General features: G+C 42.7%; 1 protein-coding gene and 1 long non-coding RNA gene across 14 annotated transcripts in view; one reads left to right on the plus strand and one right to left on the minus strand.

Annotated features, from left to right (window-relative positions):
- Positions 1-2368: 2368 nt before the first annotated feature.
- LOC140913456 (uncharacterized) lies at positions 2369-22479 on the minus strand. The gene is made up of 2 exons (XR_012159595.2): positions 22081-22479; positions 2369-8277 (listed from the first exon to the last, which is right to left on the minus strand). It is a non-coding gene; the product is annotated as an uncharacterized LOC140913456 (long non-coding RNA).
- Positions 22480-22521: 42 nt separating this feature from the next.
- PPP2R5E (protein phosphatase 2 regulatory subunit B'epsilon) overlaps positions 22522-26164 on the plus strand; it is a 108933-nt gene continuing 105290 nt past the window's right edge. For 6 of the 13 annotated variants that reach the window (XR_012159591.2, XR_012159593.2, XR_012159592.2 and 3 more), the window contains exon 1: positions 22524-23088. The gene's annotated coding sequence lies outside the window, so the exon portion shown is untranslated. Of the gene's footprint in view, positions 23089-26164 lie in introns of all 13 variants that reach the window. The other 7 variants (XM_073349886.2, XM_073349890.2, XM_073349888.2 and 4 more) reach the window with 4 other exon arrangements.

A 26164-nucleotide genomic window follows, 5' to 3' on the forward strand; every position in this document is an offset into this window, starting at 1 on the left:
TCTTTTAACTTTGATTTGCATTATGGATGTTTTTAATCTTAGAATTGACAACCCAGGAGGAGAGAAAGCAGGCTTGGGATCCTGCCCCTGAGAGAATGGTTTACCCAGAAGAGTGGAAAAGGCCTGTGGGAGGCAGAGCAGGAAGCAGCCCAGGTAAAGAGCAGCAAGGTTAGAGATTGTGCCAGACCTTGGCTGCTGAGTGTAGCGTCTCTGGGCTGAAACCAGGAGTAGCGGGTGGGTCCTGGTTCACCTACCAGCCACTGGGAAGTGGCACAGAATTGTGAAAGACATCAACAAGACAGCTGGTCTGGAGGGACTCTGGTGCTTCCAAAGGGTGGGAACTACACAGTAACCTAGCCAGAGTGCTGAGTTGCAAAGAGAGAGTGAGCACTCCAAGTCACAGAGAGAGAGGCTGTGGGGCGAGCAAACAATGGAAGGGGACACCAGACCAGATGAGAGCTGATTCCCCAGATGCAGCCACAAGGAGGGGCTTCAGCTGTGAGTGAACCCCATTAAAAGATAAAATAGTAAAAATTGAGTGTGTCATATTTTTATGCAGCCAGTGTATCTTTCTAGTGCTATATGGATGTACCCAGTATTTGTAATAAAACAGGACACTGGAGAAATCATGAATGATGGCATACAAGTCCTTTCTGGTTATTTCACAAATATTGCTAGAGGGTTTAAATAGATACATTGACTGATTGTCCTCCCAATAATCTTATTTAGAGTTTGTTTGCATTTAAAACTGAAGCAAAAATTGTGTAGTTGGGAATGAGCAATATGGCTGCTCCCTTTGGAATCGAAGTGATGCTACTGAGGCTACTTGTGGCCTTGTAGAGTGAGCCTTTGCCCAGTGTGAGGGAGGAAGCTGTGCTTACTGACAACAGTGTATGATACTGCCAGAGATCCTCTGAAAAGATAAAACTTGACTTCATACTCATTCTTCTGTGACAACAAACGGTTGATGTGACTTTCTGATCAGATTAATCCTCTGCAGATAAAAAGTCAATGCTTATCGCCTATCAAGGGGATGAAGTCTCCTGTCTTGGCTGGAGGAATTGGGCCTAGGGAAAAACACAGGTTAGTGAATTGATTGGTTTATGTGAAATTCTGAAACTATCTTAGCACTGAATTTCAGGTGCAGTTGTAGTGAGATCTTGTCCTTATGGAATAAGGTGGATCAGCCATTAGAGTCCCAGGTTCACCTACCCTTCTGGATGATGTGAAGGCAGTTAGGAAGGCAACCTTCATTGAGAGGTGAGACATGGAACATGTAGCTAGTGGTTCAAAGGGTGGTTTAGTGCGTGCCAAAAGCACTATGTTAAGATCCCAGTCAGCGGTTGATTTCTTTACTGGCGGAAAGGTTCTGATCAGAATCTTCAAGAATCTGGATGTTACTGGGTGAGTAAAGATCGAGTAACCATCCGGTGCTGGGTGACAGGCTGTGACTGCCACCAGATGAACCCATAGTGAACTAAAGGAAAGGCCCATCATTTTGAGAGTAAGAAAATAGTCCAAAATAGTAGGAATATCTTGCTGTCTCTGGAAATATACGGTTTTGCTGGGCCCAGGTAGATAAATGTTTCCACTTAGCTTGTTAACATTTTCTGGTGGAGTTATAGAAGTCCAGTTCCTTGCATTCATGGCAGGACTAAGTATTATCTAGACCATCCCTGATAGGTGTTTGTCTAACCTGCTCTTAAAAATCTCCAATGATGGAGATTCCACAACCTCCCTAGGCAATTTATTCCAGTGCTTAACCACCCTAACAGTTAGGAAGTTTTTCCTAATGTCCAACCTAAACCACCCTTGCTGCAATTTAAGCCCATTGCTTCTTGTCATATCCTCAGAGGTTAAGGAGAATAAGTTTTTTCCCTCGTCCTTGTAACCACCTTTTATGCAGTTGAAAACTGTTATCATGTCCCTCCTCAGTCTTCTCTTCCCCAGATGAAACAAACTTGATGGGTTTACTGTGATGGGTTGGATCACAGAAACCACTTTGGGACTGCCACATGATGTGTCTAGACTACCTCTAAGCCTGTTTTCCCTGCCAGCTTGGGACTTCAGTATCTTGCCTTGTATGAGCCAGACACGATTGCCTGCTGCAAACACAGATCCAAGTCTGAACCATGTCCCCCACAAGCTGCAGGCTTAATTGAAAACAGCTTAAGATGTGCTTCTGTCTCTAGCATTCAGATACCCAGCTCCCAATGGGGTCCAAATCGCAAATAAATCCGTTTTACTCTGTATAAAGCTTATACAGGGTAAACTCATAAATTGTTCGCCCTCTATAACACTGATAGAGAGACGTGCACAGCTGTTTGCCCCTCCTCCCCCGCAGGTATTAATACATACTCTGGGTCAATTAATAAGTAAAAAGTGATTTTATTAAATACAAAAAGTAGGATTTAAGTGGTTCCACGTAATAACAGACAGAACAAAGTGAATTACCAAGCAAAATAAAACAAAACACGCAAGTCTAAGCCTAATACAGTAGAAAACTGAATACAGATAAAATCTCACCCTCAGAGATGGTTCAATAAGCTTCTTTCACAGACTGGATGCCTTCCTAGTCTGGGCCCAATCCTTTCTCCTTGTACAGTCCTTGTTCCAGCTCAGGGATAGCTAGGGGATTTCTCATGACTGCAGCCCCCTTTTTTCGATTCCACCCCCTTATATATCTTTTGCACAAGGTGGGAATCCTTTGTCCCTCTCTGGGTTCCCACCCCTTCTTCTAAATGGAAAAGCACCAGGTTAAAGACGGATTCCAGTTCAGGTGACATGATCACGTCACTGTAAGACTTCATTACCCACTTGCCAGCACACAGGTATACAGGAAGACTTACAAGTAAACAGAGCCATTTACAACCAACTGTCCTGGTTAATGGGAGCCATCAAGATTCCAAGCCACCATTAATGGCCCACACTTTGCATAATTACAACAGGACCTCAGAATGATATTTCATATTTCTAGTTTTAGATACAAGAATGATACATTTATACAAATAAGATGAACACACTCAGTAGATTATAAGCTTTGTAATGACAGGTCTCAAAGTAGCAGCCGTGTTAGTCTGTATCCGCAAAAAAAAAAAAAGGAGGACTTGTGGCACCTTAGAGACTAACACATTTATTTGAGCATAAGCTTTCATGAGCTACAGCTCACTTCATTGGAAGCTTTGTAATGATACCTTACAAGAGACCTTTTGCATGAAGCATATTCCAGTTACCTTATATTCACCCATTAGCATATTTTCATTACATCATATGGAGTGCACTGTCACAAAGGAGAATAATTTTTCTCTCTCCTTGTAAACAGTTACCTTTTATATAGTTGAAAACTGTTATCATGTCCCTCTCAGTCTTCTCTTCTCCAGATGAAACAAACCCAATTTTTCCAATCTTCCCTCACAGGTCATGTTTTCTAGACCTTTAATCATTTTTGTTGCTCTCCTCTGGACTTTTTCCAGTTTGTCCCCATCTTTCCTGAAATGTGGTGCCAAGAACTGGACACATCCAGGTGTCTGTGGATGCCCCAGGGAGATTGCAGTCATTGCCCAAGGAGCCCAGAGACTCCAAAGACACCCCAACTTCTTCAACTGCAGGAGTCACGGTAGGAAGTAGCCTAGGGAAGGACTAGCCAGTGTCCCTGCAGCAGTCGGCATGCCGCAGATGGATTCCCTGCCGACTTAGTGGCGAACCCATTTGCCACTACCAGGGCCCTGGGCTGGGACCCAGTGAAGCAGGGAGGGCATAGGCTCCCTACCTCAGCTGCTCCTGTTGGGAGGCAGCCCATCAATCCCTCTCCTATTGACTCTGGCCATTGGGCAGCGCTTCCCTGCAGCTAAGGAGAGTCCTATTGATGCTGGCCCTTGGGCCACGCAGCCCTGGGGCTGAGGGCAGCCATATTGATTTTAACCGTGGGGCTAACACGCCCTTGCCCCACCCCAGGGTGATGGGGTGTACTTGCCCCATGACAAAGTCCCACTCATGATTGATGGCAAAATGCCTGCTGAAGCTGTCTGCCAACAAATTCATAGAGTCAAAGATTCCAAGGCCAGAAGGGACAATTGTGATAATCTAGTCTGACCTCCTGTATAGCACAGGCCATAAAACTTCCCCAAAGCAATTCCCTGAGCAGGTATTTTAGAAAAACGTCCAATCTTGATTTCAAAATTGTCAGTGATGGATAATGCATTATGACCCTCGGTAAAATGTCCTAATGGTTAGTTACCCTCACTTTGAAAAATTTCCTCCTCATTTCCAGTCTGAATTTGTCTAGTCTCAACTTCCAGCCATTGGATTGTGTTACACCTTTCTCAGCTAAATTGAAGAGCCCATTATTACATATTTATTCCCCATGTAGATATTTACAGACTGTAATGAAGTCACCCCTTAACCTTGTTTTTGCTAAGCTAAGCATTGGGAAGAGATGGGGTCCACCCAACCAAGAAGCGGAAGAGCACCTTTGTGCACTCTCATAATGAGAAGGTCTTTAAACTAGGTTCAAAGGGGGCAGGGGACAAAAGCCCACAGATAAGCATAAAAAAAGGTAACCTTAACAGAGGGCTAGATGTTGTAGGGGTAGACACAGACATTTACAATAGGGTCAAAGGAGCAACGAAAGGGAAATAAGTGGGGGAATTTGCTCAGCATCTTAGATGTCTGTACATAAATGAAATGACTATAGGGAATAAACTGTAAGAACTGTAAGTATTAGTCCATACACAAAATTATAACTTAAGGCATCACAGATACTTGGTGGGATAAGGCTCATAAATGGAATATTTGTGTAAAGGGAAATGGCTTGCTCAGAAAAGACAGGCAGGGTAAACCAGGAGGAGGTGTTGCATTATATATCAAGAATATATGCATTTGTTCTGAGGTCCAGCAGGAGGTGGGAGGCAGATTAGTTGAAAGTCTCTGGATAAAGATAAAAGGGCTAAAAAATAGGGGTGATTTTCTGATAGGGATCTACCATATAAACCACCAAATCAGGAAGAGGAGGTAGATGAGGCATTTCTAGAACAAATAACAGAAATATCCAAAACACAAGACCCGGCAGTAATGGGAGACTTTTACCACCCAGACTTCTGTCGGAAAAGTAACACAGCAAACCACAACATTTCCAATAAGTTCTTGGTATGTATTTTTGTTCCAGAAAGTGGAGGAAGCAACCATGGGGACAGCCATTTTAGAGTTGATTCTGACCAACAGAGAGCAATTGGTAGCAAATCTAAAGGTGGAAGGCAATTTAGATGAAAGTGATCATGAAATGACAGATTTCATGATACCAAGGAAAGGGGGAAATGAGAGCAACAGAATAAGGACAATGGACTTCCAAAAAGCAGACTTTATCCAACTCCGAGAACTGGTAAGTAGGGTCCCATGGGGAAAAAAATCTCTGTTCAGGAGAGCTGGCGGTTTCTCAAGGAGACAATATTAAAGAAATATGGCTCCATCAGGAGCTCTTTAATGACCTGAAAATCAAAAGGAATCCTACAAAAAGTGAAAACATGGACAAATTGCTAAGGAAGAGTACAAAAGAACAGCACGACAATGTAGTTACAAAATCAGAAAGGCTAAGGCACAAAAGGAGCTACACCCAGCAAGAGACATAAAATGCAGGGAAAAAAACCCGGGGAACAAAGAGGATCTGTGGAATTATAGACTAGTTTTTTAGACAGAATTTGTAGACCAGAATTATAGACATTTAATTTTTTAAAGTTAAAAAAACCCCAGAAACTTCAGAATATTTTGTAAAGGAAAGTTCCACATACTTGCAGCATGTGGTTCATAATCATAATAAAATAAAATAAACTTCCTAGGATTGAGGAATATGCAAAACTTACTTCTGTGATTCTACTGAGATGATCCATGTGTCTTATAAATTTTAGCATTAGGCACAATCTATGACAGACTAAAAGTATGGAGAGTTAACAGAAGTAAAAACTTTTCACCCTTATTGCTAGCAAAGTATAAGAATGCTCAAATCCTTACAACTGTGTTCACAGCTCAGACACTAAAATTACTATGGAAGATTATTCTCCCATCTCACACCTTTCTGGATGGACACACACACTCTTATACACGCCTCTTCCAAATCTCTCTTCAGTACTGCAATAGGTAGCTTTTGAAGTTGTTTATCCAACCCATATATACAATATGGCACATAAATTTTTGGCCTGTCCAGACTCAGCAGCATAACACAGGAAACAGGTTTGGGCAGATGACCTATGGAGAGCATGGAACCATGTGTTTGGGAAAGGAAGATATGGAAAAAGCGTGCCCCCCCCCCTTTTTTTTTTGAACCTGCAACTTCTAGTGTGTTCAGCATCTTGCAGGATTAGGTCCTATCTCAGCAAATGAGGCTTCCCATTGGGAAGTAGCAGTAAAATTAGTGTTCCTTGAGAGAGACTAAGACCATTCACAGTTAGTTAATCCTGCTTCAGGGTGGGTGCACGCTTGTGTGTTAGATAACCTCTTGAGGTCCCTTGCAACTCCTACAGTTCAATGATTCTGTGCAGAAATTAAAATGAAGACTGGCGTTTTTAGAAAGTTTTGAAAATTCATTGTGTATGCACTTGTACTTATTTAGTGGTCTACCAATCACTTTAGTGTGATGTTAAGCATTTTCTTCAGTAATAAAAATGTCTCCACAGTAAATGGACATATCCCTTCACTGAGTGTTTGATTATAGAGGAAAGAAGTTCCTCCTGGCCCTTATGGCAGACACATTCACTGTAGCTTGGCTGCTACAAACCTAATAACTCTCTGTATAGATTCATGAAATATTTTTGAATTTCTAAATATGTTAATACCAGTCACACTTGGAGTGAGTGAGAAAATGCAGATGAAGGTACACAGAAGAAATAAGGCTCTGCTTGTTGCTATTGTAAGCTATGTACAAAGAAGCAGAGGTAAGAAGACAGGTTTATGTTTCATTTTATTGAAGCTTGACAAAACCATGGAAACCCTCTGCCCCAGGTCAGTTTGGGTCAATAGGAGTTTAACTATGTTTTATTTCATGCATTAAAGCCAATGACAACCCTTGAAAAATATTCCTCTTAGAAAAAATGGTCTGGTCCTGAAAGGCTGTGATGGCCTATGGCACCCATTAAAGGCAGTCTGGAGAGAGATTCTGCAGTAGATATTAATGGCAGTGAGGAAAACCTAAAGTCCCTACATATAAAAACATATGTGGGTTATCTATTTTTTTAAAAACTTAACTCCTGAAACACAAGCAAAACATTGAGTACTTCTGCTACTTCCAAAAACTTTGATAAACAAATGCCTCAGTCCTGCTAAGTTACAAGGGCGATATCAGCAGAGAAAATACTTATTTTGAGACACAGTTGTGGGAGAATATCTGTAGATAATCAGAGACCTTAATGTGTACGACTCTGACATAGGTTGGAGGACTATTGCTCTTACAATTTCCTGTAAGCTTGCTGCGTGTAAAACTGTCCCTGAATTTTGTTCTGAAATAAAATTATTTCTGGTGATATTTCTGTGGTGGGCACACCAGCCTTTGAAAGGTTGTCATGGGTCAAATCTGTGAGCGTGACCCACCAGCACACCACCATTACATCCCTCCCACCCACCCATGGGGACAGCTGTGCACAGGGGGGATTCATCTATGGGGCGGGTGGTGGTTTTCCTCAGCATGCTGTAGAATTCCTTTGTCCCACTACCACACACCAACTTTGAATCTTGCTTATGTTCAATGCCTGGTGAAGTAGATTCTTTCAGTCTTATCCTATAGTAGCAAAGGGGGCTTCCTAGAAGTAAAAGAGGTTGGAAGAAGAGTGTCATAAAGACTGAAGACCCCACAATAAGACACAAGCACCCTTTATTCACCTGAGATACTGAAACAATGACAAGTTCTTCTACAGCAAATTTGCAACATTATAATATTCTCATTTAGTGAATACTTTTATTGAACCTAAGTGACCTATCTAATCAGTGGGCCTTCCCTTTAAACTGGTGACTGTGAAAAGAAAAAAACCTCCCCAAAACCAAACTATGACTAGATTTGGGGTTTATCCATAATTGACAATTATACAATTTATTTTTTTCATTTACATTAGCTTTCTCTGGGTTTGTGCTGTAGACTAGGACACAGCACCAGAAGATGGAATCTATGAGTATATTAACACTGCCAAATAGTTAGGAATACACACCCTAAGAATTCTTCCTTTCACTTCTTCCTTTCATCTTTATTTTACAATTGTTATTTCATTCCTTTCTTTAAGTGTTTGAGTTTGTCATTTTCTAGGGAAGGAAACAAACAATAACAGCTGATAACACTAAACTGCTGCAACCTGTAAATTCCTATTTACTGTGAGCTCTGCACATAGCAACATAGTCTGTATTAGTAACCTAGAACTGTGCACAACAAACCCAACCGTACAGCTAACTCAGTGTCATTTTGCCACATATTTTAATGTGCTTTAATACTATGTCCCATATAAAGATTAAGTTTATATCATTCTGAATTCCTACATTTCACTGTATTGGATGTATAGACATGGATTTCAGTAATCTCATATTTAACAGGGATTTCTGTGGAACACCACTAGATGCCAATATTCTTGGTAAAATGGTAACAGTTCAAGGATTTAGGCACCGGATCCTGCCACCCTTACTCAGACAAACAGTCCTACTGTGTTCAGTAACAGTAGAACTACTCCTATGAGCAAGGTCCAATAATTGTCCTTTTTTCCTTACACAGGTCACAAATGTTGCGAAAAATAGGGTTCATTACATATTAGAACATAGAAGCATTTTACATGTGCCCATCTACTATGGAATGAAATACCTGTAAAACTGTTTTATTTGGATTTTTATTTCTATTTACACTTATTTCAACAGGCTGAGTCTGCTCTAATTTAGGCCAGAGCTCACATTGGCCCCTGGGCAGCCCCAAAATTAAAGGAGATGGAGAGGGGCCATAACACCACCGTTGCCCCCTACCTTTCAGAAGGGCTGAATTTAGGTCAGGCACATTTGAAGGTTGAGTCCTAAATGTGTAATTGCTGAATAGAAAATCAACAGTTTGAGCCTTCCTTCAGATTGTGACAGGGCTGCGTGCACAGCCAGTTGCTGATATTCCAAGTACCACAGCAGTGAATGCCACCATTTCAGAAAGCAGAACACTGTTCTTCAGTTATAAAACAATCATACAAAATTCAAAGTCCAGAATACTTCTATGAGTCACTAAACTTCAAAGTGTTTGATCAACCTTTCCTATTCACTATAAGCTTTAGAAATTCCACTCCAAATACAGCTAACTGAAAACATCAAGAAATGTGGAGTGTTTGCTGCACAAATGGAGTGATTTGGACAGTGTCCATTTACTGCTTCTCCCATGGGTTGGCAAAACCAATAATACTCAGCAACTGGCATGTTCAAAGCACTACAAACATCAGCTACTGAATTCTAACAGCAGTCCTATGAGGTAAACTTGTACGGTTATCCCTGTGTTAGAGGGGAAACTAAGCAGAGAGATGAAGAGATTTTCTCAAGGTCACACAATAGGTCAGTGGTGAATGAGGATTAGAAATTAAGAGGGAAATCCTGGCCCCGCTGAAGTCAATAGCACTTTTGCTACTGGGGCCCGGTTTTACCCAAAGACTTCTTAACTCTAAACCCTCTCCTCATTTCTCCAGCCATGTTGCTATTCCTAAGTTAAAATATTATATAAAATACATGCAACTTTTAAAAGTTTAACATGATTACTCAGTTTGGCAACATTGCCTAGTGTGGAACCACATGATGCATCTAATCCAAAGTGGCAGCAGTCCATCATCATATGAAAATACTAACACAAAGAAGGGATTTTTCTTTAAAAGAGTGAGAAAGAAGGGAGAACAGTTTCTTAAGTGAATGTTAGTTTTCTTCGTTTGCCTGTTGCCAGTCCGGCTCCATAGATTTGTTTTACCTGCCACTTCTAGGAGAGCACTTCAAGCCCATTAGCATTCCAGAAAGTTTCAAATCTTCCCAGAGCAATGAAAAATAGTAACTTCTACCGTAAGGCCATGTCTACATTGCATATAGCCGCTGCAGATTATCGCTTGTGTGCATGCATATTTGGCTCCTTGTGTCAGTAGGGCACATACTCACTAGGAGTGCTTGTACTGATGCAGAGTGCAGTGCACAATGGCTAGGTATGTAACTCATCATCATCCAGCGCTCTGTCTTTTGGGAAGTTTTGGCAATGTGTGATGCGGCTGAAATGTGTTGTAGAGAGTTGACTGGGAGCATGGAGTCAACTTCCCAGTTTGCAACTGTCTCCTTCCCATAATGTCATCTATATCCCATAATTTTCATACCTTTTTTTCAAAATCCAAAACCTACATGGCCTTCCTTACTGTCCATCATCTCTGACAGAAGCAGAAATCCTGCATAGCTCTGCACTATTGGCATGAGTGTTGCAAGCACAAGGCGCATGATCCTGGAGTATGTGCAGAGGAGTGGGGACCATGATGATTCCTTAGAGGACAGCTTGCTGAGGGATATAGTGAAAACCAATTCAAAGTTGTTGGTGGAATTCACTAAGCAGCTGCAGATGGCGGAGCGCCATTTCTGGGCCCGAGAATCAAGCCCTGACTGGTGGGATTGAATCGTCAGGCAGGTTTGAGATGAAGTGCGGTGGCTGTAGAACTTTTGGATGCACAAGGTCACATTCCTGGATCTGTGTGCCAGCATCACCGCAGACCTCCAGCTCAGGGACACCAAAATGAAAGGTGCACTGACAAATGAGTGGCAATAGCACTATGGAAATCTGGAATGCCAAAGAATCCATTTGGAGTCGGGAAATCCATTGCAGGGGCCATTATCATGCAAGTGTGCTGGACCATTAATCGCCTCCTGTTATGCAGGATTGTGACTCCTGGAAATGGGCAGGACATAGTGGATGGATTTGCAGCCATGGGGGTTTCTGAACTGCGGGGAGAGTGATAGATGGCATGCGTGTCCATATTTTGGCATCAGAGACCACATCAACAGAAAAGGCTACTTTTCTGTGGTTATGCAAGTGCTGGTGGATCACCAGGGATGCTTCATCGACATCAGTGTAGGCAGGTCAGGGAAGGCGCATAACACTCACATCTTTAAGAACACAGCACTGTTCAGAAAACTGCGATCAGGAACTTTCTTTCCCGACTGGCATATTACCACTGGCAACGTTGAAATGCCAGTACTGATCCCAGGGGACCAGGTCTACCCCTTGCTCATGAAGCTGTACACTGGCCACCTCAACAGCACCAAGGAGTGCTTCAACTACCGGCTCAGCAGGTGCAGAATGACAGTTGAATGTGCCTTTGGTCATTTGAAGGGACACTAGCATTGTTTACTCACAAGATTGGACCTCAATGACAAAAAAATTCTAATGATTATAGCTGCCTGCTGTGTCCTGCATATCTGTGAAGCAAAGGGGGAAAAGTTTCCGCTGGGGTGGAGTGGCTGTCTGCTCAATTTGAATAGCCAGATACAAGGGCTATTAGAAGATCTCAGTGTGGCGCTATATGGCTCAGGGAGGCTTTGAAAGATCATTTTAATAGAGTCAGAGTAGCTTGTGGTGTTGTTGTGTGATCTACCTGGCCTGGCTCTTTTGTGGCCTGGTATGAACCATGTGGTGATTGCTGTACATGCTACAACATACAACATTCTCATTGCACCTATTAATTTTGTTTGTGAATGATCTTGTGTTGTGTGACACTACGCAGTAACAGGTAAATGGTCACTTTCAGAACAGTTGAGCACCAGCCAGCATATGGTGTGAAATGACAAGGATTAATTATGTTTCAAATAATGGAATTTTATTCTGTAACAAAATCAGTGCAACTCCCCTCCCCTCCGCATTTAAAAATGAATACATTAAAATGTAACAAATTAGGAGAACAGAACTTATGAAGGGGAAAGAACATTTCAACTATATATACACCACTGTAAACCACGCCTAAGTGAGTAATAGTCATTTATAAACTCAATTTCTTACTTCTACTTTGCAACTCTCTAAAACTGTGCATCTGAGACTCTCAAAGAGCCTTTCAAACACTAAGGCTTGCATTCCATCCCTTTGATCATCTTTGTCACTCACCTCTGGATCCTTTCCAGTTTCTCTACATCCTTTCTATACATTGATGATCAAAACTGGACACAGTACTCCAGCTGAGGCCTAACCAGCACCGAGTAGAGTGGTACTGTGTCCAGTTTTGGTCATGGATGTAGAGAAACTGGAAAGGATCCAGAGGTGAGTGACAAAGATGATCAAAGGGATGGAATGCAAGCCATGTGAGCAAAGTCTGAAGGAACTGGGTATGTTTATCCTCCAAAAGTGTTTGCAACCCTCCTTCTCCTTTGTGTCATCTGCAAATCTGATTAGTATGCTCTCTATTCCTACATCCAGGTCATTAATAAAGATGTTAAATAACCCTGGACCCAAAACAGATCCCTGTGGAACTCCATTTGAGACCTCCTTCCAATCTGACATCATTGCATTAATAGCTACTCTTCGTTTGCGATTGTTTAACCAATTATATATCCACTTAATGGTAGTTCTGCCAAGCTAGCATTTCTTTAGCTTACTTATCAGAATGTCATGTGGGACTGAGTCAAAAGCCTTGCTAAAGTCCAGGTATATTATGTCTACTGCATTCCCCCTATCCACCAAACCAGTTACCTTATCAAAGAAGGAAATCAGCTGGTCTGGCATGATTTGTTCTTAGTAAATCCATGCTGGCTGCTAGAGATCATCCCTTCATCCTCCAAGTATTTGCAAATCGAATGTTTTATACATTGCTCTAGTAGTTTACTAGGTATCGAGGTTCGGCTGACTGCTCTATAGTTCCCCGGCTCCTCCTTCTATTCCCTTTTTAAAAATGGGCAATACATGTTAGCCCTTCTCCACTCTTCTGGAACCTCTCCTGTCATCCAGGAGTTTGAAAATATAATTGCTAGGGGCTCTGAGATTTCTTCAGTTAATTCCTTAGCACCCTCGGGTGAACAGCATCAGGCCCTCCTGACTTGAATTCATTCGAATTTGTCAGAAGATCTCTGACAATTTACTTATCTTGATTGCTTATCTTCCCCTTTACGGTCTCTGGTGACTTCACTAGTCGTCCAGCCACATTATTTTTTGTGAGAAGACTGAAGCAAAGTAGGCACTGAGGAGATCTGCCTTCCTATCATCTTCTGTTACCAGCTCACCTTGTGTGGATCCATTTCTCAATGGAGCATCCCTGATCTATCTTTTTTGTCTGACATAGTTGTAGAACCTCTTTTTGTTGTTTCTAACATTTCTTGTCAGCTGTAACTCAAGAATTGTAATCCCTGAACTGCTGTTGGGGAAATCTGGAGAATACCACAAGGAGTTGCCTATGAAAAGAGGTGCAAAAGGTGCATAGGCAAATGCTGAAATAAATGTGTCCAGGAAAAATGCTCCTCTGAAAAAGGTGTCACTCCTATGACACAGCCACAGGAAAATTCCTCAAAGTCTGTCCTACTGCAATGCTCATGTACTAACCTGCATGTGACACTGGCTGTGCGAGGTCCCTCTACACTAGCTTTGCATTTCGGAATGGAGCAAGCCATTTTCACCAACTTTACCCAGGTACCTTGATGGTACAGACTTTTGCTAACCCTGCCTCTTTTGACTCAGTCACCCCCCTTTCCTTTCAGTTTACAGAGCAGGCAAACATAACTGCAACTGCCTTGCACACACCCACATCTGGGAATAAACTTCCTTAAATCCTGAGATAAAGAACAAACAAAGAAAGGTAGAGCTCTTCAAGCTAGGTCTTCTTTCCTCCTCTCAGAAATCTGATGAATGGGACATAAACTCATCTTGGTTCTTAAACTGACTAGATACTGGTCTCCTGAAAAAGCAAGCAGATCTAACAAAAATCTTGTCACAGCAGGGAGACGGGAGGTGGTCTTTTTCTCTCCACTGTTATTTCAAGTGATGACAGAACAATTTGGCTGATATCACTTCAAACAGGAGCAGAGCCTGGATTTGGACATCAGAAGGGTTTGTGGCAGTGTGAATAGCAGACAGAGAGGATGAAGAGGAGGAAATTGAAAGAAGCATAACAAGAGCAGAAGGGTTATTCAGGGCTAAAAGTTAATAGAAAGTGGGGTAAAGTGTGCAAGAAGAAGAGCATTAAGGGAGTGAAAATGAGCTAGAGAAAGAAAGGAAAAGGGAACTAACAAAACAAACAACCCACAGAATCAAGGAAACAGTGAAAGAAGACAGAGACTGCAAAATTCAGCTGCTAAGATAAGTGAGCTTGTGGTTCTTTCTCTGTACATTGTAGGTATTGAATGGTTTGTTTCATAGTGTGGTATTTTTATTTGAACATATCTTCCTCCACTAAATACATTACTAACCGGAGGGAAGTAATTAGTTCTGGTTAGGGGTGGAAGATCAGGGATGTGATATTACTAGTACTGGGTTATTTATGTCAGTTGGTGTGAGGATTTGGGGGTGCCATTCACAACCATCAGAATATTGGACGCTGGTCTGCTAACATTTTGACATAGCAGCATAGTAAATAATTCCAAGACTGAAAAGGGAAAAATCTGAGTACAGAAAAGCTGAGTTTTATTCCAATATGATGTTCCCATAGGGTACTGAAGTCTTTGCTATATCAGTGTTTGCAGGCATCTATGACCCTTTGTGTGAGGAATGGAGGGAAGACGTTACAACAAATAATAAGCCAGATTTTCAGACAGGCACACATAGGTATAATTGCATACATCTAATTTATGCTCATAAACAGGTATTTGCATGCATACATACACAACCATTTAGATACTTAGCTGACCTTGCATATGTATGCTCATTTGGTGCACGTATCTCAGATATGTGTATGTCTAAATTTTAAAAATCTAGCTCAGACACATGAAATGTAAAAATACACATAGTAGAATAAGGATAATGTACTGACAGGATAAAGAGGAATATGATAATACCACCAACCACTCACAGGTAAGAATGGCTTGGGAACAAGAGAGACCAGGATCAGACAAAACTCAGAAACATGAGTACAATAAACAGTTATTTAATCAGGACCAGGGAACACTCAATGATCTGGTTCATTCAGTATTTAACGGACAGAAGGACACAACTTCCTGGAATGCACTGAGCATTGTTTCTGCAGGCAGATAGACCTATCTGTTTTGATGGAGCCCCAATTTTAGAGGATGAATGGGCAAAGCAAACAACCACTCTGGCCAGAGAAAAACAAAATGGGTTTGAGGTTGGACAATAACATTGTTTCTCTCTTGCTAGAAGACTTGGTGAGTTGCTGCCAAGTCTCAAGAGCCCTGAGTGGCCTCTACTTTATCTCACTTCTAATAAAATGTCATTCACAATATTGTCTTGGAGTTTTTGGTTTACAGCAAATTTCCTAGAGATCTTTTGCTCCTCCCCTTAATTTAACTAATTCTTATCTGCAAATCCTACTTTTAATTAATTCTTGCATTATTTCTCTCTCAATATGTTCCTTTTGTAACTGTTTCCTTTTGATCCTCTCTGTCTTAGTTTATTATCAGTTATTAATACAGCTGTCAATGCAAGCGTTCGTCAAGGCAGTTGGATTTCCTTATAACCACCTTTGTTGTGTGTCAGATACAGGTAACTCTTTTAATCAAAGCATGGGGACTTGATAAAGCTTACAGTTATGTTCTAAGAGCATCCCCTAGTATTGACTACAATCCCCAAAATTTTGTTCCAACATGAACCAGATATAATATAAAACCTGGGATAAACTCTCTTCTTTGGTTATTACAGTAATCAGGATTTTACTCTGAATGTGGTAGTTGGATTTCCCCTTGTGTGGCTTTTTAAAGCGGACATTACTACATTTTTATTTCCCTATGTGCCTAAAAGACAGGTTAGCAGCACTTAAGTGGCTAATGGCCCAGCTGTGCGTTACATATGTAATATATATCACCATGAAAAATCGTGTGTGTAACAGTTGTCTGCAACATGTACAGGGATGCTTTGTGAGCGTTCTTGGATCTGCCAGGGACTAAGACTACCCTGTCACAGACACAGTGTATTACATCAGGATACCATCCTAAGGATAGTCTTGAGGGCTGGCTTCTTCACCTGTAAGGAGGAACAGGAACATGTGGGAAGCATGCTCTGAATTTGCAAGAAAAGTTGGGAAGAAAGAAAGCAGGATGTTGCAAGCTTGGGAGATCCAGATAAAATGGTGAGTAATTCATTAGTAGTCTAAGGGAACAAAGCTCTTTCAGACATAGTAAAAATATGAAAATATACTTGTTGGTGTAGTGGCTGCTGGTTGCTTTTGTTGTTGTTTTTTTGAAGATGAGGTTAAAGGCAGCTAGGCCATTTGAGAAGCTTCAGTCCGGAAATGAGGCCACTAGTCTCAGGAGAATGGTTTGGTCTGAGGAGGGTAACAACCAAAGACTGCACTCCCTTGGTAAACGAGGCATTAATTTCAGAGCTGAAAGAGAGACTTTATATGAAAGAGGGAAGAAATCAACGAGATGAGATCTCATCTTGTTTCATTTGCAATAGAGATACAACCACAGTGATAAAGTAAGGGAGAATGTTACATGTGACACATGGGGGAGCAATCTTTTCCCATACTGCTTTTCACCCACTAAGCAGAACCATTTGGGTGGTGTCCATTTCACAGGAGAAGAGATGGAATGTTTGAACTGGAGATTCAGGGACAGTTGGGGAATGACAGTTGGAGAGGAGAGGGCCGGGCGAAAGAGCTGCATACCCCTAAGAGGACAGAGAAAACAGGCAGGCAGGGGACGTACCAGGAAGTGGTAACTTGTGAGAGAAGAAGCGTGGCAGGGGCAGAAAAGCAAATTAGAAATAAAAAAGGGATTGGGCAAAAGAAGAAACTAACTGAACTAGAGGGAAAGTGAGAGCAGAGAAAGTGTTCGTGAAAGAGACATCCACCCAAAAAAGTGAGTGTCTGTCTATCGCACTGCATTGACTGTAGGAATAGATTTCTAAGGATCCATAGACAGAGGGATCTATAGACAGAGAAATTAGGGATTGGCTCCCATTCTGTTAGCCATGGCTCTGACTTTCAAATTCCCCCATACCATCTTCATAACTGGAATCACATGTTTTGAGAGCATTGCTGAAGTTACCACCTGGTTCTCCCTTCTCTCATTGTTGGCTCAGGCAGGGGTGCTCTATACAGAACCCAAACAAGCATAAGACTCACCTTTAAAGTGTGTCAACATGCAAACTAGATGCTGCAATTATAAATATTAAAACAAAAGTTGGATGTGCCATTCACCAAAACAAAACTAACAACGAAGTCAGAAGCAAAAGTCATCCTGGCTGTAAGCAGATTAAATACAATGATCTTGTGCCTGAGCTGAATTTGGTTCAAGAGGACTTACACTAAAATAACACTCCTAGACACTGGTGCACTTCATTTATTTTAGAGTAGTTTAGTTGTTCTGAAGCACTATTTCACTGATTGTTCACTTTTGACAATTTCTGTGGCCTTGTAGAAGAGCCTGGTTTTCATGCTGATTCATCTGTTCAGATAGCATTTCTTGTTCCTGCAAAACATTTTCTGGTCTTTTTCCTGTTGGGCTGAATAATTAGTTGTCTGGGGACATAAGGTTTTTCTAGTTCCAATATTAGGAAGCAAGAAAATGTCTGAACAATTCCCATCGTACCAACGAGAATCTTCCCCTCAGTATGTAGATGCTTTATAGCAGTGGTTCTCAATCTTTCCAGATTACTGTACCCCTTTAAGGTGTCAGATTTATGTTGTGCACCCCAAGTTGCATCTCATGTAAAATTTACTTGCTTACAAAATCAGACAAAAATACAAAAGTGTCACAGCCTAAGTTCCCTCTAAGCTATGTGGCCGCGCAGCTGCCTATTAAGCCCCAGCGCCGACCTGCCGCGACACCAACCTGCCCCCAACTTGCCACAGCCAGCCGGGGCAAGGAGCCCCTCCCTTGGCCTGGCCTAGCCCCTCCAGAGTTGCCATGGCCAGGGGGAGGTGCCTCTCCCCAGGTCCCGAGCTGCTGTGGCAAGAGAGGGCTAGGAGGAGTTCTCTCTCCCCACTGCAGCCCCGGGGCAGCCTGCACCCCAACCCCCTCATCGCCAGCCCAGAGTCCCCACCCAGCACCCTGAACCACTCATTCCTGACTCCACCCCAACTCAGAGCCCCTCCGCACCCTGAACCCCTCCTCCCAAGACCCACCCCAGAGCCCACCCCCCCAGCCAGGGCCCTCATTCCTCCATACCCCAACCCTCTGCCCCTCCCACACTCCAAACCCCTCAGCCCCAACCCCACCACATGAATTTTGTTATGTGCACCAATATGAAGGTGGTGTGTCACACATCACCTCAATATTGGTGCACATAACAAAATTCATTCTGTACATGGATGTAAAAAAATTAGAGGGAACACTCGTCACAGCACACTATTACTGAAAAATTGCTTACTTTCTCATTTTGTCTGTATGAAATTTTAATTTTGTACTGACTTAGCTTGTGCTTTTTATGTAGCCTGTTGTAAAACCAGGCAAATATCTAGATGAGTTGATGTACTCCCTTGAAGACCTCTGTGTAAGCCCAGGGATAAACGTACCCCTGGTTGAGAACCACGGCTTTACAGAGCATTATATAACTCTCATTATGGACACACAGACCAGATGAAGTAGCCAAATAAAACTGTTTACTACCCAACAGAGCAAGACTTCCACAACCTTATCCATTCAGTGACCTTGTCTTTGGTAAAAGTTTTTAGGTAAAGTTTACAGAGGGTTCTTCCCTTGTGCCAATCAAGGAAGGCAGCACTGGGCCATGTGGCCTCCCTTTCTCGTATTTAATTCATATTCTGTATCACAGGCAGGTCCATGAACCCTAGATAGTGGCAGGTTTCAGAGTAGCAGCCGTGTTAGTCTGTATCCGCAAAAAGAAAAGGAGTACTTGTGGCACCATAGAGAATAACAAATTTATTTGAACATAAGCTTTCGTGAGCTACAGCTGAGGAAATGCATCGAATGAAGTGAGCTGTAGCTCACGAAAGCTTATGCTCAAATAAATTTGTTAGTCTCTATGGTGCCACAAGTACTCCTTTTCTTTTTCCTAGATAGTGGATATTTAGTCACACTTTGAAACTTCTGGGCAGACCAAACCTGGGAGTAATTGGTGCAGAGTAGACTCTGCCCACCAGTACTGTTTTGGCACTATAGATGTTGAGCTGGACAGACCATTCTCCACAGATCCTTTTAATGCCTATTCTTAAAAGTAAAACAAGCTACCTTTGAAAATTTCTTTTAAAATCTGTTTTAAAGGCTCATAGTTGCACTTTCCTGAAGGAAAACAAAAATTTAACTGGGCTCACATTGTGCAGCAAGAATTGAGCAGTGCAGTTGTAGAGAACACCTCTCTCTCACAGGATGACCTGGGATGTTTGAGATGACAGTCCTGCAACTCATTCATTCAGGATAGGGATATATCAGTGGAGGAGTGCTACGGTCCAATAGAGTGCCTTTTTTGCCCCTCAACCTTTAGGGCATGTTGAAAGGCTTATATATAAATACAGGCTTTTCCTTGAAGATGTTGGGGGTTCTGAGCTTTACTTTTGGTGCTGCTTGTTTGGTAGCTTTTATTCTTTAACGATAGATTTGTGAATTTTTAGGATATTCTATATTGCTGCCTAGATGCCAGAAAATGTTATTTCTTGGAAATACAGATTTCACAAAATGTAAATGAAGCATTAAATGAAAAAAAAAAAGTTGCTGTGTCTCTTTAACATGACAACAGTTTTTTCATCAGGGTGCAGACAAATCTCCCTGCACATCTGAGGTCAAGATTCGTATTTCTCTTAAAGGAATACGAGAACTCCTGGGACATGACCAGGAAAGAAAAGAAAAACCAATCTGCAAGAAAAGGAAAGAAGAGTTGTGGAAAATTTGCTGGTCAGAAGATAAAGAAAAAGTAAGTCTCATGGTTTTGACATGCTCATCACCACATCAGACTGATAAATATTACAGTAAACAATATAAACATGCCTGTAACAGTCAAAATGGAAATAGCAAGTCCTGTACAGCAATTTTTTAGTTATATGGAATACATCATTTAAATATGATTTATTCATTTTCTAATATAAGTTTATGTAACCTAATAATAATAACTTATATAAAACAGCAAGAGAGGTCATGAGACTATCTGCGGAGATGTGGATCGCAGTAGTCTGACTACTAGCTCTTCTATCCCTAGGAACTTATTTTAAGAATAATAACTTCTTATATACTGCCTTTCATCTGTAGATATCAAAGTGCTTTACACAAAGGAGACAAATATTATCCCCATTTTACAGATGAGAAAATTAAAGCATAGACAAATTCAATAACTTACCTGCGGTCCCCAGTAGGCTAGCAGCCAAGGTCTCCTAAACCTCACTCCAGTGCTCTCTATACATAATCCAAATGGCATGGAGGACACTGAATTTGGCTAATCTAGAGAATTTTAATTAATAGACATAGAGGGACATAACTATGTGAAACTCTGTTAACTGAAACGGTGAACTTCTTGTCTCTATTGGACAATTGCACTAGTATAACAAAAACTGATCTAGTTACATTGGTGTAAACCCCTATAATAGATTCACTTAAACCAATTTAGCTTAATACCATAAATTACTACAGTAAGCTAAACTCGTTGAAGTGGATTTAAAGTGATGTAAGTGTATCTGTATTAGGGGTTTGCTCCTCTGAAACTAAATGTTTTTTAGTTCCATCAATACAAGTTTTCTAATGTAGTTAAGAGCTAAGTCTCTTGCAGTTTTTTTTTTTTAATAAAAGTTTTCTGGGGACATGACAAGCTAGGTAGTGTACTACTTTTTTGTCCCTTTACAGGAAATGACAATTTTTTTGCAGTTTAGACTCAGTCATATGGAATTGTTTTAAACACTTTTTCTGAGTGCTTCATTGTCCATCTGTATAGCAATGAGAAGAGTGAAGCTTTAAATCTTTCATGGCTCTCACACTAACTCAGTTTCCTAGCAAGGAAGCTGGCAATCAGTTCAACTCGTCCTGTGTTTAGTGTGGCACTACTGTATACTCCTTGACTATGGGGGAAACAATTATAAAGAACAAATGGGATGAGGGAAGACATAAAAGGAAAATGAGGCAAAGACCATCTATGTGGTCTTAATACTAGTAGCTACCATGATTTTCAGTACGTTACCCATGATTACGAACTACCAATGTGTACTTTTTAGTAGCTCACATAAAAAAATTCGCTCCTCTTAAATAGTTCAAAGAGCATCTTTTAAAAAAAATACCTGTTAGAGGAGCAAGTGAAGGTGGGAGAGGGAGGAAGAATACCTATAGTAAGTTTTTATAGCATTATGCTCCCAGCTACTTCCTTGTGAAATCAGTAAGGTTTGGCCTTACTTTGTCAGAATCATGGGGGAAATACTGCATTATATTTATAACACAGAAGCCATATATATATTTAACCATAATGTGAAAGTTATTAGCTATTATTAAAAATACTCACTTTGTTGCACACATATACCTGTATCCATTTTTAAAAAAAATCATTAGAAAACACCAAGCTGATGGCACTGGGAAGCCCAAGTGCCCTCTACTATAAGATATGCAGGGCTGGCATAAATCTTATCATTGGGAGAATTCAGCAAGTGTCTTCCCCATTTTTATTTTCACATTGCAGGGGGAAAAAAGGTTGTTAATACTTTTAAAAGCAGCTTTATTTCTTCAGTGACAGGATGTAACTTCACATGTATTCAGCACCTGCCCCCTCCCCATCCTTGTCACGTACACGGGTCTGGTGTGGCACTACAGACCACAGGGAAAACAACAGCCGAGCAGCTCAGCTCACCCCACCGCCACACACGTGTGAGGCAGCGACGCTACAGGGGGAGTGGAGGGAAGGAGGCAGAACGTATTTATCCCGGCCGGACAACATGGTTCATGCCCCCCCACTGCAGAGCGGGGCTCGGCCAGCCGCGCCTCCCCGCAGAAGGCCTCTGGAGCACCCCGGGGGCCTACGGGGCTCCGTCGGGGAGGGCTCGGCTTTACCTTGGCAGGCATCCCCTCCTCGCTCGGCTGGGTGCGGGGGGCAGCGGGCCTTGCCCTGTCCGACGGGGAGGGTCTCTTTTCGGGGCGCGCCTTTCAGCACAGAGACCCGGGCGCCAGCCCCGCGGTAGGGCATAGGTCTCCCCGAGCTACAGGGCCAGGCGGGCAGCGCTACCCGGTCCGAGGCCTTGCTGGCGGCCTGCTCCCTGTGCGAGGGCAGCAGACGAGGAGCCCGGTGGAGCACCGCCAGCCCCGAGGGAAAGCCCAGCTCCTCCCGCCGAGGCGCCGCCAGGCTCAGCAGTAGCGCCCGGTGGGTGCCCGGCCTCCGGTCTGCGCTTGCCGCCCGCGTCCTGTCCAGCCCCGTACCTCTGCTGGCTCGGCCGGCGGCGCTCCCACTTCCCGGCGGCGGGCGCCAATGAGGCGGCGCGTCCCGGCGGCGGCAGGCTGAGTGGGCGTGTGCGGGGGGCGGGCTGTGGGCGGTGGCAGCACGTTCGGTTGTGTGTGTGCCATGGCCGGAGCCCAGTGAGAGTGGCTGACAATAGGAGTGAGCGAGCCCGAGCGCGACCCCGAGACAGCCGGGACCCCTCGCTCCCCCAGCCAGCCAGCGGCAGAGGAGGCCCCCAGCGCCAGCCGCAGCGCCGCTCGCCGCGCCCGCCCGCCGTACCGCGGCTCCTCTCCGCTCGGCCCGCGCTCGGCCGCCCCTCCGCAGGCCCCTCCGCAGGGCTCCGCCGGGAATGTGAGTGAGACAGCAGCCATCGCAGGCAGGGGGCCGCGCCGAGCGCACGGGACCGAGCGGAGCCCGAGCAGCTGCCCGTTCCTGAGCCCGCCGCCAACGCCGCCCTGCGCTGAGGAGGCCGCTGCCGCCGAGGCCTACAGGCTCCTGCAGCTGCAGGGACAGAGCCCGGCGCGCACGACGCTCCGGCCGCCGCCAGGGATCGGCCGCGCTCCGCCGAGCCCGGCTCACTCCGCCTTCTCCTCCTCGGCTCCGAATTCTCTGCCAGGAGGGTCAAGGTAACTTCACCCCCAGCCCCGAGAGGGCAGCGAGCCGGCCGCGGCGTGGGGGAAGGGCCGCGGGAAGGGCGGGAGGATCGGGGAGCGCTGGAGAAGATGGGGGTCACGGGGTGGGGGTGGTAAAGGATAGAGTCCAGCTGTGTTACTTATCCCCTGGCGGAGGGAAATGACATCCAGTAACACCCGTCAGAATGCAGCTAATTACACCCCTGCTTTCACGGAGTGCTTAGTGGGGGCGCTTGCTCCTGCCTAGCCGCTTGCAGTGACATCCATCGGTATTTTTACATTCACTCGCCTTTCCTCGTATTGTTGTCCCCAGCGGTGACAGTCTCTAGTGTGTGTCGCTGTGTATTTACCAAAATACTAAAAAATTTCCCGTGTTATAAATAAACACTTTCTATTGAGAAAGCTATAGCTGTAAATGCAGTTATCCGCCACTTGTGCTGCACTCAATAAAAACCTCATTCCTTCTCCCCCTCCCCATGGAAATAGTGTTTTTCAGTGCATTTAAATGATCAATTAAGAATGTGAAAAAGTGACCAGTGTTTACTGTAATGTTGTTAAGGCTGGATGTAGTCTTGTTGAATTAGAATTAGAATTTAATAATGTATAAATCAGGTGGGAGAAACTGTTACTAAATTTACAGCAGAGAAGTGTGGGTAAAGCCTCTTGCTGACAGAATGATCCTGCAGTTTGAGTGAACTGCTCCAGTCTTTGTCCGTTAATGTTCTTAGCAATTCCATTTTGAGACTGTGTACAAATATTTCTGGGGAAATGGTTAGATTTTTTTAACAGTTACATCTGACGAGGAGATGAAAAATTTTTTTAATTAGGCGAAATAGGAATAACAGATCTAGAATGTGTGTCATTTTTTGTTATTTCCAGAGTCCTGCTGACAAAACGTAACTTTTTGTGTTTGTATATTTTGAGAGACTCTACTCTCCACTTACTTAGGAATCACAAATTGGTTTGTTGAAGTGAAAGTATATAACATTTCTCCATATAATTTGTCTGATTTTCCCATGAAACTTCCATGGCCCCTTGATGTCATGGTGATGTTGGCATCTGTTTCAGTTGGTAAATAACATCTGTTTCAAGTATAGAAGTGTGTTGCTCATAGCCTATTAAATATAGGATGTATTATTTGGGATGATAATGAAGCCACACCTGAGGAAAAATTAAGTTGATGAAATAAGAATTGTTTTTGGATGATGCCGGCTTCACTGTCCAATATCAAGGGATTCCTCTTGGTTCCTTGAAGAAGTTATGTATTTTATATTTTCAGTAGACTGTGTGTGTGTGTGCGCGCACACACAATAATTTTTCACGTATTAAAGTTGAGAGGGTTTCATTTAACAACCCTCATCTTTACATAATTTTTAAAAAATCATACTTATAAAGTATTTTGCATAATAAGAAAAATCCAAATAATGTTGATTTAAATTATTTATGAATCAGATCAGTCCCCAAATATTTTAACAAAATGAGGACTTCAAGGTGTACTGCAGGTTGCAAAATCAACTCCCATTAGCAATAGTAGTCCTTTAGATAATTGGAATCAATGGACATTGAGTGCTCTCAGGACCTTCCAAAAACATGCTGTAAGACCCTGATCCTGGAAACATTTACACACATTTAACTGGAACAGGTACAGAGAAGGGCTACTAGGATGATCCGAGGAATGGAAAACTTGTCTTATGAAAAGAGACTCAAGGAGCTTGGCTTGTTTAGCCTAACTAAAAGAAGGCTGAGGGGAGATATGATTGCTATCTATAAATATATCAGAGGGATAAATGCCAGAGAGGGAGAGGAATTATTTAAGCTCAATACCGATGTGGACACAAGAACAAATTGATATAAACTGGTCATTGGGAAGTTTAGACTTGAAATTTGGCGAAGGTTTCTAACCATCAGAGGAGTGAAGTTTTGGAATAGCCTTCCAAAGGAAGCAGTGGGGGCAAAAAACCTATCTGGCTTTAAGATTAAACTCGATAAGTTTATGGAGGAGATGGTATGATGGGATAACATGATTTTGGTAATTAATTGAACTTTAAATATTCATGGTAAATAGACTTAATGGCCTGTGATGGGATGTTAGATGGGGTGGGATCTGAGTTACTACAGGAAATTCTTTCCTGGGCATCTGGCTGGTGAATCTTGTCCATATGCTCAGGGTTTAGCTGATCGCCATATTTGGGGTCGGGAAGGAATTTTCCTCCAGGGCAGATTGGAAGAGGCCCTGGAGGTTTTTCGCCCTCCTCTGTAGCATGGGGCACGGGTCACTTGCTGGAGGATTCTCTGCTCCTTGAAGTCTTTACACCACGATTTGAGGACTTCAATAGCTCAGACATAGGTGAGAGGTTTTTCACAGGAATGGGTGGGTGAGATTCTGTGGCCTGCGTTGTGCAGGAGGTCGGACTAGATGATCATAATGGTCCCTTCTGACCTTAATATCTATGAATCTGTGACTACTGTGAGTAGCTCTGCTGATTAAAGTTGAACACATGTAAGTGTTTGCTGGATCTGGGGCTAAATCTTTTTTCTTAAATCTGTTCTTTCCACTTCACTGAGAAAATGTGGTTTAACTTTTGTTGTCAGAGAAGGCAAGCCTGGTAAAAATCAAGAATTTGGTTGTTGAGAGGCGGTAGCTATATTAACAGGTGAGCCCCCCCCCTTTGACATAGTGCTGTCTACACGGGAGTTAGGTCAGTATAACTGCATTGCTCATGGACGTGGATTTTCCACATCCCAAGTGATGTAGTTACACCAACATAACTTGCTAGTGTAGACCAAACCTAGTGAACTTTCTTTGGTTTTAAAGCATAGCAGTCTATTTTAGAGAACTTAATGTTTCCACAAAACACCCACCTTTCTTTATGGATAGTAAACTGAATTTTATTTGTTTTTAATTGTCCTATAAAGTAGTTGTGACTTTAATATTAAAATTCATTATTATTTTTGAGCTCCTAGAAGTGTGCATGGTGCTTTGTGAAAACAAGTAAAAGATACTTTGTGACCCAAAAAGCTTATGATCGAAGGCTTTGATCCTGCAGACAGGTCTACACAGGCATACTCC

Source organism: Lepidochelys kempii, chromosome 6 (assembly GCF_965140285.1).
Source record: "Lepidochelys kempii isolate rLepKem1 chromosome 6, rLepKem1.hap1, whole genome shotgun sequence".
NCBI classification, from domain to species: Eukaryota; Metazoa; Chordata; order Testudines; family Cheloniidae; genus Lepidochelys; species Lepidochelys kempii.